This window comes from Equus caballus, chromosome 27, assembly GCF_041296265.1.
Source record: "Equus caballus isolate H_3958 breed thoroughbred chromosome 27, TB-T2T, whole genome shotgun sequence".
Classification (NCBI taxonomy): domain Eukaryota; kingdom Metazoa; phylum Chordata; class Mammalia; order Perissodactyla; family Equidae; genus Equus; species Equus caballus.
Window position 1 is genome coordinate 52784515 of NC_091710.1, and position 18053 is coordinate 52802567.

Consider the following 18053-nt stretch of genomic DNA (forward strand, 5'->3'; position numbering starts at 1 on the left):
TGGAATAGCCTACTGCACACCTAGCCCAAATGGGACTAATCTTATGGGACCAGCATTGTCTATGTAGTCTGTCAGTGACTGAAACATTGTTCTGTGGTGCATGGTGGTACTAAGCTAGATTGCACTAAATGCTCTGGAAAATAGAGAACAGTAAAGAGGATAGAGAGAGCAATCGCAAATAGGTGTACTTTTAAATAAGCTGATCATGGAAGGCTTCACTGAGGAAATTATATTTAAATGAACACGTTAAGCAGGAGGGGGGGGCAAGCAATGATATGGATGTGGGTGAAGAACATTCTAAGCAGGATTCATAGCTAACGTGAAATCCCTGAGGTAAGATAGCAGAACAGTGGGGAAGCCAATGCAGCTGCTCAGAGTGAGTAATTCAGATGGTAGTGAGGTATGAGATTAGAAGGATAACATGAGCACCTTGCTGCATACAGCTCACATCATAGTAAGAGCTGTCTTTTACATAGGATGAAATAGGAAGTCACTGCCGAGTTTTGAGCAGGACCAAGTGATATGATTTGATTAATGTTTATAGAAAGATGTTTCTGAGGAATATTTTGTTTTGGAATGACAGGAACTTGCATAAGAGCCTCACTTGCACAGAAAACAGCTGGAGAAGCTGGGTGTATTCAAATAAACAAAAACAAGTAAAGAAATAATTTCCGCACATTTGCTGCTTGGAAAGCATTTCTTTTCCCTTCCTTCATTTTCAACATCTTATTGTCTTGAATATAAGTGTTGACTTCTGTAGGCAGCACATTGTAGGTCTTGATTTTTTATCCAGTCCCACAACCTCTGCATTTTGATTGAAATGTTTAGCTCATTCATGTTTAATGTAACTATTGATCTGGTTGGAATTATGCCTGCAATTTTGCTGTTATGCTATATGTCTTTCATGCCTTTTTTCTTCTGTTCCTCCTTATGTGTTATACAGATACTTTATAGTGTGCCACTTTATTTCCTTTGTTGCTTCTCTAGCTATTTTGTTTTATTATTAGTTTTAGGCATTACTCTATGGATTGCAGCGTGCACTTAACAGCTTTATTGAAATATCATTGACATAAATATTGTATATATTTAATGTGTATGATTTGACATTTTGATGTACATATATACTGTGAAATGATCACCACAATAAAGCTAATTACCATATTATCACCTCTATATAGTTACTATTTTTGTGTGTATGTGTTGAGAAGATTTAGTTTAAGATCTATCCTATTAGCAAATTTCAAGTATACAATATAGTATTGCTATTATCACCATGGCATACATTAGATCTTCAGAATTTATTCATCCTGCATTACTAAAAATTTGTACCATTTGACCAACATCACCCTGTTTCCCCTACCCGCAGCCCCTCACAACCACTATCCTACTCTATCTATGAATTTGATTTTTCTATGAATTTCTATGATTTCTCTATGAGTTAAATTTTCATCAATTTTATTTTTTGAGGAAACTCCATATTGTTTTCCATAATGGCTGTACTAATTTACATTCTCAGCAGCAGTGTATAAGAATTTTCTTCTCTTTGCATCTTTGGTAACACTTGTTATCTTTTGTCTTTTTGATAATCACCGTTCTAATAGGTGTGAGGTGATATCTCATTGTGGTTTTGATTTGCATTTTCCTGATGATTAGTGATGTTGAGTACCTTTTCTTATACTTGGTCATTTTAACTTCTTCTTTTGAGAAGTTTTTATTTAAATCCTTTGCCCAATTTGTCATCAGGTTATATGTATTTTTGGTATTGAGTTGTATAATACCCTTATATATTTTGCATATTAACCTCTTATCAGATATATGATTTGCGCATATTTTCTCCCATTCCATGGGTTACCTTTTCTTTTTGTTGATCATTTCCATAGCTATGCAGAAGCTTTTTAGTCTAATGTAATCCCACTTGTCTATTTTTCTTGTTTCCTGTGTTTTTTGGCATCATATCCAGAATATCCATTGCAGAATATTATTGCCAAAACAAATGTCAAGAAGGTTAGGTATTCTTTTGGTAGTTTGATGGTTTCAAGCCTTACATTTAAGTCTTTAATCCACTTTGACTTGATTTTTGTACATGGTGTGAGATAGGAGTCCAATTTCATTCTTTTGTATCTGGATATTCAGTTTTCCCAGCGCTATTTGTTGAAGAGACTTTCCTTTCCCCATTGTTTGTGCTTGGTACCCTTGATGAAGATCAGTTGACCCTAAATGTGAGTTTATTTCTGGGTTCTCTATTCTTCCCCATTGTTCCACATGTTTATTTTTATGACAGTACCATACTGTTTTTATTACTATAGTTTTGTAATACAATTTTGAAGTCAGGAATTGTGATGTCTCCAGCCTTGCACTTCTTGCTCAAATTTGCTTTCGCTAGTTGGGTCTTATGTGGTTCCATATGAATTTTAAGATTATTTTATCTACTTATATGAAAAATGCCATTGGAATTTTGATAGGGATTGCATTGATTCTGTAGATCACTTTGGGTAGTATGGATATTTTAACAATATTAATTCTTTCAACTCATGAACATGAGATGTCTTTCCATTTATTTGTTCTTTTTGGATTTTCTTTCTCGAAGTTTTATTATTTTCAATGTATAGGTCTTTAGCATCTTTGGTTAAGTTGATTGAGTTCCTCTCCTCCTTTTTGTACTATATTTTCTTTGTTATTTTAACAATTTTCGAGTTGAAAATGATCCTTATTTTTTTCTGAATGAGAAGGACAGGTATTTTAGAATCTCATAAATTTCTTCTTACTTGGTATATGGCTAACCTGATTTAGCCATTGTTTTGTTGAGATTTCTAAAAATTTTAAATGTTGCTTCTTTTTTTGTGCTACATGTTCATGTATTAGTATCTTTATTTTTTAGTTGTTCTTATTTGTTGTTCTCATGACTTTACATTTGTGTATTAGTTCTTAGAAATGTGAGTTCTAATCTAATTTTCCTATAAACAGTGGTACTGACCCCAAAGTTCCATGATTTGAAGTATCAAGTTATTGTGCTTATTGATCATATCTTCTCAGCTGTAATGCATTAGTGGCACTCCAATTCTATGTAGAGAGGCAGAATATTTTTTTGGTAAGTAATATCTTCCTAACCATATTCCTAAAGTTAAAAATGACCATATTTTTAATACACATTGCTCTGCAAGTACTTACCATGAACCCTTTGGGAGCACCAGATGAATTATCTCTCTACAGAACTGGAGTATTATTTTTGTCCTGGAGTCATGTAGAAAAATGGCTGATGAAAAAAATAGAACCACTGAGGAAGGTAGGCTGTAAACCAGAAAAAGTTTCTGAGGAATTATAAAATCTCTCCTTATATCAAAACCCCGAGTTTTTGATGTAAAAATCTCATTTGTTTTCTCCTTTTATGTGAGCTAGGCTACACTAGTAGAACAAAACTTGTAGCGGGAGAGCTATGACAGAGGCAAATATTTCAAAAGAACATGTAATCAAAAACACAGCTTAACAAGGCAACCGAAGTAGATATAATTCAAAAGGGCAGAAAGATTATGATATATGTCAATTGGCACCATGCAACATTGCTGAAAAAAATGTTCAGTTTTCCAAGTTTTGTAACAAATTTCTACCAAGTGATACTTTATATGTGTATACGTATGCAGAGGGAGAGAGAGTCTGTTTGTGTTACTATAGGAAATATACGCACACACACTAAGTAGAGATACTATCATGCCTTTAAATAATCACTTTCTTTGTACTTATTTGAAAATCGCCGTCCCAGAGAGAAATGAAACAAATTCTCCTGGAGAAGCTGATAACACGACATTTGGGGTACTTTCCTTGAAGGGTGACAATGCCCTCATGAAACAGTGTTGTACTAAAGGATCTGAACTATGTCACACTGTATAGACTCAAGACCGAAACTAAATCTATTTTCCTTTTGTTCAAGCTAGGTGACACGCTGAACTCACGTAGATGTATCGTACGTAGGAGAAATGCCATTTCTACCTATAGATTTATTTTTTTATCAATTCAGAGTATTTATTAGCATGTTAGTGAACTAAAATAAGTCCTTTTGTGATTAGAAGTATATCTTGGAAATAATTCTTGATGTTAGACAAGTTGATTCTCTCATTATCAGAATTAAATAAGAATGAATAATGCTGTATGGTATTCTTATAGCCCAGAACAGTAAGATTCAAGTTGGTTCTTTTAAAAACATGGCAAAACCAAAATATCATTTCTTTCAATCTCTTGTGCTCACTTTAAATATGGATTTGTGTAACATTCTACATCTGTAATCTTTGGAAAAGTGTAAATCTAAGAATTCTAGTTGCTAGTTATTATGAAATAGCACAGTGAGGGGGAAAACATTTACCACAGTCAGAGTCTACATAGCCAGGATCAACCTGGCAAGTCAACATGGGGAATTGAACAAATTTGGCTGTGGCACACATTGAGATGGATTTGCAATATGCTCATATCACACTAAAATCCAATCAGAGAAGCTACAAGTCGAAACATGTTGCCTAAGAGAATATTATGCTCACTACTACTGTCTCACCTCTTTCTTCACAGCTAGCAATTTCTCAATCTGCAATCATATTTCTTTGCCTCGTCTAATATAATGCTACTTATCAGAACGAGACCTGGGAACATGGAGCTTGGTTGTCAATAGCTCCTAATTTCTTACTGACTGGTTTTGTAAATTTATTTAAAGCGTTTAGTGAAAATTCCCATTTCTAGTTTACCACCTTGAGAATTATGCTAATTAACCCAACTTTGGAAAGCTATATTGCTAAAATATTGTGATATTGTTAGAAATATTTGCACAGGTGAGCACGTACACTAGGCTACTTTATAGGGCCATTTGGAAGTCTGTATATTGAGAAACTGATATCAGTATTGGTCTGTAGGTCCCTCAGAAACTAAGAAACTGAACCATCATTCATCTTCAGTGAGAATGTCTTAAGTATGTATTTTAGATTCTGATCAAGTATCCACTTGACTCTCATAATCTTAGTAAAAACCAGTCCAAGAACTAAGAAGTAAATTATTTTTTTCAGATAAATTCTCTTCAACTGTTTCACGTTTATTAGCAGAGTGCTTTAAAATTGGTTTTGTTTATATTTCCCAAACTAGATCTTCGGTGATGTATTTTTTTCACAGTGTGAGCACAACGCTAAAACTGCAGGTTAAGTAAATGAATGAAGAAGAAAAAAGTAGTCATTTAAAATTGCTGAACCAACACTGGCTATTCTAAGAATCTGACTATACTTTTGTTGTATCTTGAAAGCTTCTAATTCTTGTGAAGTGGAGAAGTTAATTGGGTAGTTGCAATCAAATCAGCTGGTAAGATTCCTTTCTTTGTCGTCTACTTATGGCTGAGTAGTTTTGACTAAATATTTGAGAGGATACATCAGTGAATGTAGTCTTGAGAGGAGAAAAATAAATCAGCGTTACAGGTGAAGTCCCATTAGAGATGGAGGTCCCTGTACCCAGAAGTTGGTGGTATATGGCTACCAAAGCATATTACACCCTTACTGAATTCCAACAAAAAGCAGACTTGGCAGGCAAATAAAGATTCTTAATGAAAAGATGAGCAGATTTTCAATATTCACCAAGAATGTGCAGAAATCCAAGACAATGAAGGAAGTGTTTGAAAACTAATAGTAGATATGAAACGTGTATTTTTTGTGCATTTTAAGACATTGTCCTGAGAAAGGATTCATAGATTTTAACACAAAAGGAGAGTCTGTGGCCCAAAGAACATTAAGAAATTCTGATAAGGAGATTAACCAAGAAGAAATTGAACCCAAAAAGTGGAGTGTGAAAGAAGAAATGTCATACAAATAAAACATTTGATAAATGTAAGAAAATTTTAAATGTTAAATAAGGACCAATAATAACAATGGATATAAATGAATTCAATTTGCCTAATAACAGAAAGTGTCAGTTTGGATTTAAAATCTAGCTATGTATTAATTACAAGAGACAAAATTGATTATAACGACATAGAAAGATTGAAAAAAAAAGGAAAATTTGGTCTAGAGAAATGCAAATGAGAGTAAATATTAGTATCAGCCAAAGGGAAATCTAAAGTAAAAACCATTAATATCAATTAAGAAGAATACACCGAGATCACGTAATAAATTGAGACTACATACTACACATATTGTAGAGGGAAATCTGATCTGATTTAGTTAAATTAAGTATGTGCCTATTTTGTGACACATCAATTATAGTCTTGAATGTAGAGCTCAGTAAATAATTTCAAATGCATTCAGAAAGCAAGGTTTGCAAGGCTACTTATTAACATGTTCTTCATGTAGTGGGGAGTGGATCATTTTGTCCATCATTGGGGGAATGGAGAAATTGAAACTGATAGAAAGTATGAAATGCTAGGCAGTACTTAGTATAAACAGATTGTGCACACTGCAATATCATTAGATGCTAAAATCATTAAACTGAATTCTTTTTAAAAGGAATAGAAAGAGAACTATACTATCATGCCACTTACATGAATTAAAAATGCATGAACTCCAAACAATAATGCATGTTTTACAAAATTATGTATTTCATTTGCATCACACACATACGCAACACTTTAGAGTGTCTGCCTGTTGGGAAAGAAAGAGATGAAGAATGGGAATAGGGAATGGGTATTAATAAACGCAATCATTCATCTACAGAAGTTTTCACAGACTGATGATAACAGTGTTTGTGACTTAAAAATGTAAAATGGGTTCAACCCCTACACTTAAAGATAGAAAGTACGATTAAGTAGTAGCCTGATTCCACCTGTGGAATGGAGCAGTAATCTCCTAGCAAAGCAACTCATCTTCTATAAAATCTATGACAATAAGAAGAGACAAACAAAAAAACTGTTGAAAATTGCTGGTGGGTGAATAATAGCAGATACATGTTTTTTTGGTGTGAGGTGGTGAGGGCTGGTCCAAACCAAACTTGGAGCAATTGACCTACAAGGGTTGAGTTTTCCCTTTTTGTGACTTTTCCCCTGGGGGTATCTACTGTCACAGCATGGCCTGGGAAGTGAGGCGGCTACCTGGGGGAACCAGGAGAAGGACCCAGGGCAAATGTATGATACAAGATATAGCTCACAAAAACAGATATATGAATTATCGCTAACTACATGTCATGTGCTTACCATCATAACTCTGTCACAGAGTAATCAAACCACAGTGGGATAGTACTACACACACAATGGGATGACTGAAATTAAAAAATCAGCATGTACTCGAATATTTATAGTACCTTCATCCACAATAGCCAAAAACTGAGAAGAACGCAAAGTACTATCAAAAGGTGAAGTAATTAACGAAATGTGGCATATTGATATTAAAAGGAACAAGAGATATGCCCAACTATGGATAAATCCTAGAACCATTATGCTAAATTAAGGAAATGCAACAAAAAGGAGTCTACATTATATGATTCAATTTATGTAAAATTCTAGAAAATGAGAGCTAATCTATAATGACAACAAGCAAATTGTTTGCTGTTGGAGGTACAGAGGACAGGATATACTTCATTATGGAAGGGACAATTTTGAGGGAAGATGGAAATGTTCTGATTTTCTTCTTGTAGTGTTGGTTTTGTGGATAGATTTATCTGTCAAAGCTCATTGACTCGTGCACTTAAATAGAGGTGTTTGATTGTACATAAATTATACTGTAATAATCTGAAAACAGGTTGGGCAGCCATACAAAATTATAGAGAAAATCACATGAAGCTTCTCTCAAAAGTGAATGATATATATCAAAAATATCTTGTGCATAGAAATAAATTTAACAAGATATCATTTCTATGTAATATTTGTACATAAAATATATATAAAATATTATATAAAAGTATATAAAATACTAGATCACAAAGCAAGTTTCATTAAATTTGAAATGATCAATAAAACCAAGTTGCTTTCCATTACAAAACAATATAATTAGAAACAAATATTTTTAAATAGACCAAACCCATAAATCTTGAAACTTGAATAAAGTGACTTCTAATTAAACTATGGATTAAAAAAGAAATATTCATGAAAATAACATTATTTTAGAATTAAATGATAATGAGGAATATAAGTATCAAAGCAAGAAGGATTTGGTTAAAGTATTGAGTAAAAGGATATTAAAGATTGAAATCAAGGAGGAAAAAATCAAAAGAATGAACATTATTAACCAAAGAGTTAGAAAAACAACACCTGACCCAAGGCCAGTCGAAGCAAAGAAATAATAAACAATTAAGATAAACTGATCAGATAGGAAACAAAGAAATAATAGCCAAAACCATTAATATCACAAGTTCTTTTGTTTGAAAAACAATAAAATAGGTAGACATAAATATCTAGGGAGACTGAATAAAAAAGAGAAAAATATGTGTGTTTGCAAAAGGTACACATGTTCCAAGAGAGTAGTGAGTAAAAAAGAAAAATGAATCAATTTCAACAAATTTTTCTGTATAATTTTTAATAGAAACAACTGGACAATTTTGTATAAAATTATAATAGACTTAAATGGAATTTGATTAAACTAATATCTAATAAAAATATGAAACAATAAAATTCTTTACTCTTGTATTCTCAGCTATAAAAAAAGTCATCAGCTTAGGATAGTTTTATGTAAACATTTCACCAGTCTTCAAAAAACAATCTTTGTGTATTACAAATTGTTCAAGCGATCCCAAAATATTATACCTTGTAGAAATAGTATATAATAATGTATCGTGAAAAGTATGGTTTAAGTAATTTAAAATTAAAAATATAATCCAAAAGTTAACATTTGGAAGATAAAAATTATTTTATTTTTTCCAATAAACCCAGAAAATGTATTTGGTAAAATTCATCAGGATTTTATCTAGATAGATAGATAGATAAATAGATCGATAGATAGATAGACAGATAAAAATGGCAGCTCTCTTAATTAATCTACCCAAAATACAGGAAACAGTAATGAATTTGTTTTGTGCGTGTGAGGAAGATTGGTGGTGAGCTAACACCTGACACCAATCTTCCACTTTTTGCTCAGGAAAGATTGTTCCTGAGCTAACATCTGTGCCAGTCTTTCTCTAGTTTGAATGTGGGATGCTGCCACAGCATGGCTTGGTGAGCGGTGTCTAGGTCCACGCTGGCGATCTGAACCCATGAACCCCAGTCTGCCGAAGAAGAACACACGAATTTATCCACTATGCCACAGGGCAGGCCCCATGAATTTTTAAAAATATTTTCACTAAAGACAAACATCAGACAAGGGTGGGAAGGAGCTCTCAGATTTCTGTTATCAGGGCACTAATCCCATTCTTGAAGGTTCTACCCTCATGACCTGACCACCTCCCAAAGGCCCCACCTCCAAATACCATCACCTTAGGCTTTGAGATTTCAGCATATGAATTTTTGCAGAACACAAACATTTAGCATATAGCAAGCACCCTATCATCTGCCCACGTTTACAGTTTTTGAACCTCTTCTCGATAATTTTTCTAGTAGAGTAAGACTTTCCTATGCCAGAAACAAGAGAATCTATCACTTGTATGGCTTTGCCCCCTCTCTTCCAGCTGTTGCTTCTCTCTGGTGCCTACATATAACTCTCTATTAAATAGAGATTAATTGTGGAGTGATTTTTCTACAGGAATCGTCTTAGTCGGTACTTAATTGGTGAAATTTCTTCTGCACATAAGCAACCCTACAGATCACAAGGAAAGATTATGAGGATTCTGCTCAACTCTCTATCCTACGTGAGCCTCAGTCTCCTCGTCTGTGGCATGAGAATAAAAATAGCTTTCCTGCCTAAAACTCAAGGTGACTTTGAGGGTCAAATTAAGCAATGCAGGTAAAGTACTTTGAATACTATAAGTTACAAACGTAATTTATTATTATACTCCTCTGGTTATTTTTATGTTCAAAATATATCATTTGTTTATAGGCTATAATCCTATGTCCAATTCTAATTTTCTGCTTCAAAACTAACAGACTAGGCCTTACCAAAATTAAAATAATTATATTCACAAGTGACAATATTTTTCCTTGATACTCAATTTCTCATACTGGGCCCATTTACCCATCACTCATACTAAACCTCTTTTGGCTTTTAGAATCATTTTTAAAAGCCGTAAAAAGCCCATGTACAAATCACGTAAAACTGTTGTCCTGACAACATAAATGTCCCATGCATCAAAAAACATATTAAAATTATCCAAGTGGCTATAAAAATGCATCCAAGAGAGGAGGCTTTAGTTTTTTATAAGGACCCCTACAGCAGTAAAGAGCATGGTGCCAGCCAACCCTCTCAGAGGTGGGCAGCTCCCGGCACACCAATGCTAATGAAGTTGGAAGGTTTTCAGGGTTTTCAGCGTGACAAGAAGCAAGAAGCCAAGGGTCCAGGCCACGAGTAAGGAGCTGCAGACAGAGTGGAGATGGGGTTCTTAGACCGATTGAATTGTATCTATACCATGGCACATAGATTTTAATTTTAAGAAAATAATCACCTTTTCAATTTTACTCTTTTTTTTAATAGTTCTCTGTATTCTTGACTTCAAAATCAAAGTACTCCAGTATTGACTTTTTAAGCTAATTTTTTTGCAAGTGTTTTCTTTTTTTCCTACCCAAACTAAAGCTTTTGAGACAGAAAGAGTCATTATATAAACCTCTTGATTTGATATGCAGATCTAACTGTACCTACACTTGGTTATATCACATATATACATGATATTTATCCATATATAAGTCAACTCACATAGCTAAATGTGAAGATATTTTATTTCACCTCAAAACCCAGATCAAGAAAAATGTGGCATCAATAACACTTTCTTTTGTTCTCATTTTACGCCTTGGTTTTGTAAAAACATTTGTCAGTTGAAAATTAGACACAGTAATTTACAATTTTGAGAAAAGTAAGATAGTATTCTTTGTTCTTAAGGAATTCAAGACACTTTAAACATTTCCTTGGTGTAACATATTTGCATTGGTCAGTGATATGTACAAACATAGCAGCAGTAGAAAATATTGAAATATTTCTGTACAAACATAGTATCCATCTGCTCTTTAAAATTCCATTTGTTCCCATTGAACGCTATACTTCCCCCAGCATAATATATTCTGCAGTATGATCAAATTATCTCAGGATAATAGGTTTTATAGCACATAATACAAAGTATGAGGGAAATAATGATTAATACGTAAAGACTCTAAGGTATTAGAAATAAATTAAATACTTAGCAATTTATTAAACTTAACGAGACACATCCAATGTGCAATTCTTCTGTGAGTTTCACAAGACTCTAGTCTACCAATTGTTACTCTAAAATTTTTGCTAGTGTGTCTTCAAAGTTCTGTCTCACAAGAGGGTGCAGCTAGCATGGTCATTGTGAAGTGATAAGTGAATTGTATTCAAAATGTTTCAAGGATGAAATGTCATGAATACACGTCTTGTTTTGATTTTCTTTCCTCTAGGCTAACTGAAGTATCTCTAATCTGTTATATAAAACATCAATTCTAATACACTGTTATTTTACATTGGGAAAGAGCTTGAGTGTGCATGTTTGGGAAAGACACTCAGGAAGGTACAGAGGAAGAAGGATGCTTTCGAAGTCTCAAGAGCTTCCACTGGCGTATATATTGTTGTGAGATGAGGCTGTATGTATGGGAGAATTCTGAAAATGTTTTACAGTTTTAGTTTGGAGAGCCACCCCCACCACCTCCTGCAATGTATCAGAATTTCACCCCAGCTTATGACCATTCTAAGAGCACATAGCAATCTTTTTTCATTTTAAAGGCAGGAAATAAAAGGATCTTCCAATTTCCTGTGTCACATGGAAGAAAATGCAAAAGGAGTGCCCTGGGGATGAATGGACTAGCTAATCAGGAACCCTGAGGTTCCTGCATATGAACTAATGTGAACAGTCAATGCACATTGACAAATAGTGCAGTCATTGCTCAGGCAGCTGGTAGCCTCCTGGAGTGTGAATGCATATTCCATAAATGGTGGGGACAAGGTGGAAGTGCTTTTATCAAGGAAGAACAAAAGAAAGGAGGGCAAATCTCAAATCTATTTGTGAGATATAGATACCAACAAACTATTTTTGAAGATACGTTTACTAGAAACGATTACATCTCCAATTAGGCTTCTATGTTCCTTTTCCTTGGCTATCAGCTCTGGCACTCCACATTATAGGAAACATACTGAAACTCTGCTGTACCAAGACACTTGTGACTTGTGTTTTACTCCCAACATGGGTAACTGGCCTTCATGGTTTTTCCAGAACTGTCCTGGTTTTAGCAATAAAAATCCCATATCCTGGGAAATCCCTTCCTGCGATGTAAAATGTCCCAGTTTGAGGCTATAAGCACAGATTGGGGAATAGTACAAAACCCACATGGTGGCCCTAAAAATAAGTGCTGAAAGCAACACTGTTTTAGCATCAAATGGATAGGCGGAGCTTATCCTACTATGGTCTTGCATGGTCAATGTTGCTGTTTGTCTATGACCACTGATGTTGACAACCACAACCTTGCTGTGTCCCATAATGGAGCATCCAAACTTACATCATTGCACGAGAAAGAAATTAAGCGCACTGTAATCCTGAGTGTTAACAGTCCGTCTTTGACTTAGCTGTAGATTAGCTGCCGTGCTTTGCATTGAGATAATGCTAGTTTAATTTCAACATCGTAAATATTGTGACCATATTTTGTGAGTGTTCAGGTAATGAAAATAAAAATGATTATAATACCAACACCTGTATGACCCAGACATTACTGAAAAAGAAGGCTAAACCACTGTGCTATTTTAATGGCAGATGGAAAGTCACAGGGAGCTGATGAGAGAGGTAAATAACCAAAACAGAGCACACTACACAGGATGCAAGAAAGAATTTGAATTTGGGCATGGTGGAGAACAGATGTTGAAACACATATGGAGACGGTCACAAGCACAAGAGAAACAGGCAAATACTTTTAAATCAATCAAGATTTTTGCCTCCCCTAAACACACCAATGCTTACTTGAAAGTAGTGGCCTCCGTAGCTTGGGCACATCTCGCTGACAAACACACATACATTATACCACCTTGCTTGTTCTGTGAAACTGGGTAAAGTTGCATTTCTAGGTTCAGAGATTGGAACTAAAATGTCCTGTGGGAGAATAGAGGGGAAGATTTTGGTAACAGACATGCTGCATTTCTGTATGCAGAGCAGATTGGGTTGACTCTTTCTATGATCACACCTTCTGCAGTACAAGTGATGAGCCAAATGACAGCAATGATTTTCCCCCAGGTACTTTGTTTTGAAAAATGCACTTTCAAAATGTCTTCTTGAAGGGCCAACCTGGTGACACAGTGATTATGTTTGCATGCTCCATTTTGGTGGCCCAGGGTTCACCAGTTCAGATCCTGGACACGGACCTAGGCACCACTCATCAAGCCATACAGAGATGGCATCCCACATACAAAATAGAGGAAGATTGGCACAGATGTTATCTCAGGGCCAATCTTCCTCACCAAAAATAATCTTGATTTCTTTGACGATTTAGTGAAACTGCAGATTGTTGATAACTTGTCCACATGCAAACAGAACTTTGCTTATCTCTGTGCGTATTCAGTAGATAGTGCAATAGTAAAATCTGACAAATTCCATTGTCTATAAACTTCTTATCTATGAAAATGAAATGGTGTTTCCTGCTAGGTATTCTTCACACATTTTATACAATGCTGCTAAAAGCTGTGTGGTTTGCTTACCTGTGATATAGACTCTTTCATAGTAAAAGATTTGGGTCACCTTTCAGTTTCCTCAAAATGTGCAGAAGGACTTAATGAGATTTTGACTTTATTGACATGCAAAAAGATAACCTTATACATGTGCCTACAAGTTTGTTATCAATGTTGCTGGTTATAGAAAAGATGTTAAAAGACTGACCTGCCAGGAAATTGTATATTCAAAGTGTGAGGAAAGATAAATGTCCTTCTCTAATTTGACAATGTGTTAAGGATGATAATGGAAAGAGAAATTGTAGAAAATCAGAAATTTACATGTTGTTTTTCCAAAACTATTAAATGATCTCTGAAGAGACCGTAGATATCTAAAAGAGGATACGCTGACTTCACTGGAGTTGTTCAAACTCAAACAATTTTGCAAGAAATGGGCAGCCAAATTAAACAGCACATTCTAAATGTTTTTCTTTAAAAATGAAAAATATTTTGAAACCAACTTCAATATCACTAATTCAGATTACATCTGTGCTTTAAAATCATTTTCCCTGAGAAGGAGGGGACTTAACTATTGATGGCGTCCCATGTGCTCTGGAATGTTTACAAACGATTGTTTGTTTACAAACACTGTAGATGTGGATAGTCTGTATGATGAATTTATAGATGCAAAAGTCCTGATTGACAAACAGCTGTTTTATCAAAACAAAAGTAGACACAAAGTGGATGGACGTTTATGGAGAGCCAGAGACTAATTCCTAATAGTCAAAAATATGGTGTTGCTGGTAAGTATAAATTCCTAAGTATTCCATGCTCAAATGCTTTTATGAGAGGAATTTAGGTTTTTATAGGTTTCGAAAGCATATCTTTATTTCTCTCTCCCCAGACTCAAGACAAGTCAGGCACGCTGTTCTCGGGCCTCTTTCCTCCTTAATCTTCCCTTGACAATGGGCTCCTTTTGGTTTCAGTCTTTATTGAAAGATCTTACATAGAGTCTACCCCTTATGGGTACCCTAGCTTTGCCTTCTCTTTTTCTGAAGAGCATTCACTAACTTCAGGGTTTTCTGACATCCTTGGGTTCTTGCTTCTGCTTTGTTATTCGTCTCTGAGGATTTCTCTTTCACTCTTAGTTGATTAGCCATAAATTTAAGATACATTTATCTTTACTATGATATTTATCTATCATGTTTAGATATTTTGTGCAGGAGGGTTTTTACCAGGATATGTAGACACTCTATTGCCTGAAATTGAACCAAGCAAAGGACAGAGTTTGGAAAAGTTTTGTTTTAAATGGCAAATACTGGATTGAAATGAATTAAAATAAGAAGTTTTAGAATTAGGGAGAATATGGCACTGTGTTCAAGCCTGCATTACTTTGAATAAAGAGGGTATCAGTTGTACACCAGGGTGAAGGACACCAAATGTCACCAGATTGGAGGACATCATGTGTACAACATCATGTGAAGTTAGGACAAAGTTAGAATGAGTTGAACCTTTCAATTCTCTGTTGATGACCGGTTTACTAAAGAAAAGAATCTGCATAAGAACGAAGGAGACAGAAGATACTTGGTATCATTGAATTTTCAGGGCATTATTACTAGGGCTTCTCATCACTAGAGCACATTAGAAATTTCAAAATACCACTGGTAGGGCCCTACATCAAAGGATTTAAAACTAAGTTTCTGAACAAGTTGGGTTTGTTTGGAAGTTTTGAAACACTTCTCTTTATTCTATGTGCTTCTCAAGTTGCAAACTATTAGATATTGAAAAGACATGATGTTTGATGGGTTAAGAGTTTAGAAAAGTGATGCACTTGGGATTTCCTGCTGGGAATGAATATTGCGTGGTAAAACAGTCTATATTCTGTTTTTATTTTTGTTCCTTATAAATTTTTATTGTAGTGGTGGCAGTGTGCAAATACATGAACAAGGAGAAGGAAGTGATATGTTTTAGGATTGCACTTTTCCTAATGCAAAAAAGAGAAAACATCTCTCTAAGGCTTAGTTTTATTATATTGTTTTTAAAAAATCTGAGCTAGAAATAAGCTAAATTGCATTTTTATTTGTTTTATTGAGTTTTTTATAATCTCAGATCAGACGATTGAAATGTATACATATTAACTATCTGGGTTCGTGATGATAAGCACTTACTTTGGTAGAGTATGCATCAATTTGCAAAGTACTTTATTTAAAAGATAGCATTTTATCCTCATATAAAGCCCTCCTAAGGACGGCAGAGGAAATAGTTAATATTCTGATTTTGCAGGAAACTAAGTCTCAGTGCAACGTTGTGACATGAGTAAGGTGGTTTGTACTTATAATACGAATATGCAGAAAGTAAATGTAACTTTTTTCATCTTTTAGAACCGATGCCATCTTATTCTTGATATATTTTCGTATTGTTTAAAACACTCAGTATCAGATTAACTCAGTTTCTTTTGACAAATGCTCACTCTTTCAATGTATTCCACCTTTCATGGTCTGCCTAGACAAGTTGACACCTAAGTGCAGGTGGTGAGGTAGAGGGGATGAAGATGAACTCACGAATGCCCCAGGAGTGGTGGGGAAGGACCCCTGAGTCCTGACTGACTTGTAGTGTTGATTTTCATCCTCCTCCCCCATCCCATATTGGGCATGTTGGAAAGTTAAATTTGAGTCTGTATGTTCTTGAATTCTCCCTCCAGACACCTGACGTTTCTGCCAATGTTTCTATTGTCTCTCCGTCCCTTCTCCACCTCTATCTCCCTGAGCAGGAGGGCTGCAGCGCTCCATCTCCGCTCACGGACCAGGTCACCTTCCCTTTGTCTTCCTGTGCTATAGTTTATTTTAAATCTACCCTCAGTTCTCTGAGATTTTCACGTGATATGTAAATAAAAACATTTGGAATCTAGAAAATTGTTTGCCCTCCTAAGAAACTCTGGTTTTAGATTTCTCTTTGGGGAGACTGAAAGCTAAGCTTGTGAATTTTTTGTAATATTCATCTGAGTCAAAGCATGCTATCGACTCACTTGGTGGGAAGCCATAGTGCTTCCTGACTTAATATGAAAAGTTAAACAAAACTAGTTCAGGTTAAGCCCTGTGGTCTAGTGGTTAAGTTCAGTGCACTCCGCTTGGGCAGCCCAAGTTCAGTTCTCAGGTGCCGACCTACACCACTCATCGGCGGCCATGCTATGGTGGTGACCTACCTGCAAAACAGAGGAAGATTGACACAGAAGTTAGCTCAGAGTGAGTCTTCCGCAGCAAATAAATAAATAACTTTTAAAAAATAACTTAGAATCTTCAAAGTAGCACAGCATTTTAGTTTTTCAAATGACAATTAAGTAGGTGATGATAAAGCCATAAAAATATCCCCCCCCAACATCCATGACTTCTGATCTTTCCTCTTATACCACAGATTTCCTTTTATACATTATATGCCTTATAAAAAGCATCACACATGATCACATTCTTTCTAAAGCACGTGCACATGCAAACATACAGGCTAAATGATGGGAGCATATCTCTCGAAATGGTAAGAAATTCCCCTTTATATTTCTTCTTAAGAGTGGGAGGCTTAGCAGAAATTGTAATCATTACATGTTAGGTCAATCTGATGTGGATAAGAACTGTGTTATTTATAATCTGTCTTTAAATATTTGCAAAGTAGATCTGTAACTAATTGTTAACACCTGTGGAATCCATCTGGCAGTATCCCTGGATTACGGTTGAAGGGAGCCTATCCAAGTCACCTGCTTCTGATGCAGGCTCATGAGCTGATTGTTTCTACTGAATATGCAATGTCGTGAATATCTATACATCAACATCAAATGCCAGGTGTTTCTCTGATATACAATTTTTGTTAATGGCCAGTTTAGCCATCATCCAAATTGACTTCAGGCGAAGCAAAATGTTCTCAGCTAAGAAAAACTTGATTATTATTTCATTTTGTGTTTTAGGTGTGAATAAAAACAAAGGATGTGTATCTTTTGGGAATAACATGCATTTAAATATGATATCTTCCTAATATACTTCCGAATTGCCACCAGATGCTAAGAAAAAGGATGCTGATAGATTGGATTCAAAGAGAGGGATTTTTTTCTTCTCTTTTTTTTTTTCGGAGAAAGGAATTGTGTTACCCAAGAGAGGCACTTCTCTCTGATGAATGAATGCTAATTATGCAATTACTAGTTAAAGATAGATTGATTGCCTAGATCACTTCAATAATATGCCTGAAAAACAATAGGCATTCCAGGTATTCCTGGAACATCAACCCATGATAATATTTGGTACTCAGTTCTTTAGATTGATGGTGATAGTCAGTTTGAAAGAATGTGTCGATTTAGACTATGTGGTTATTCATAATGCTTTTGGTTTATTTCTGAAATGTTAA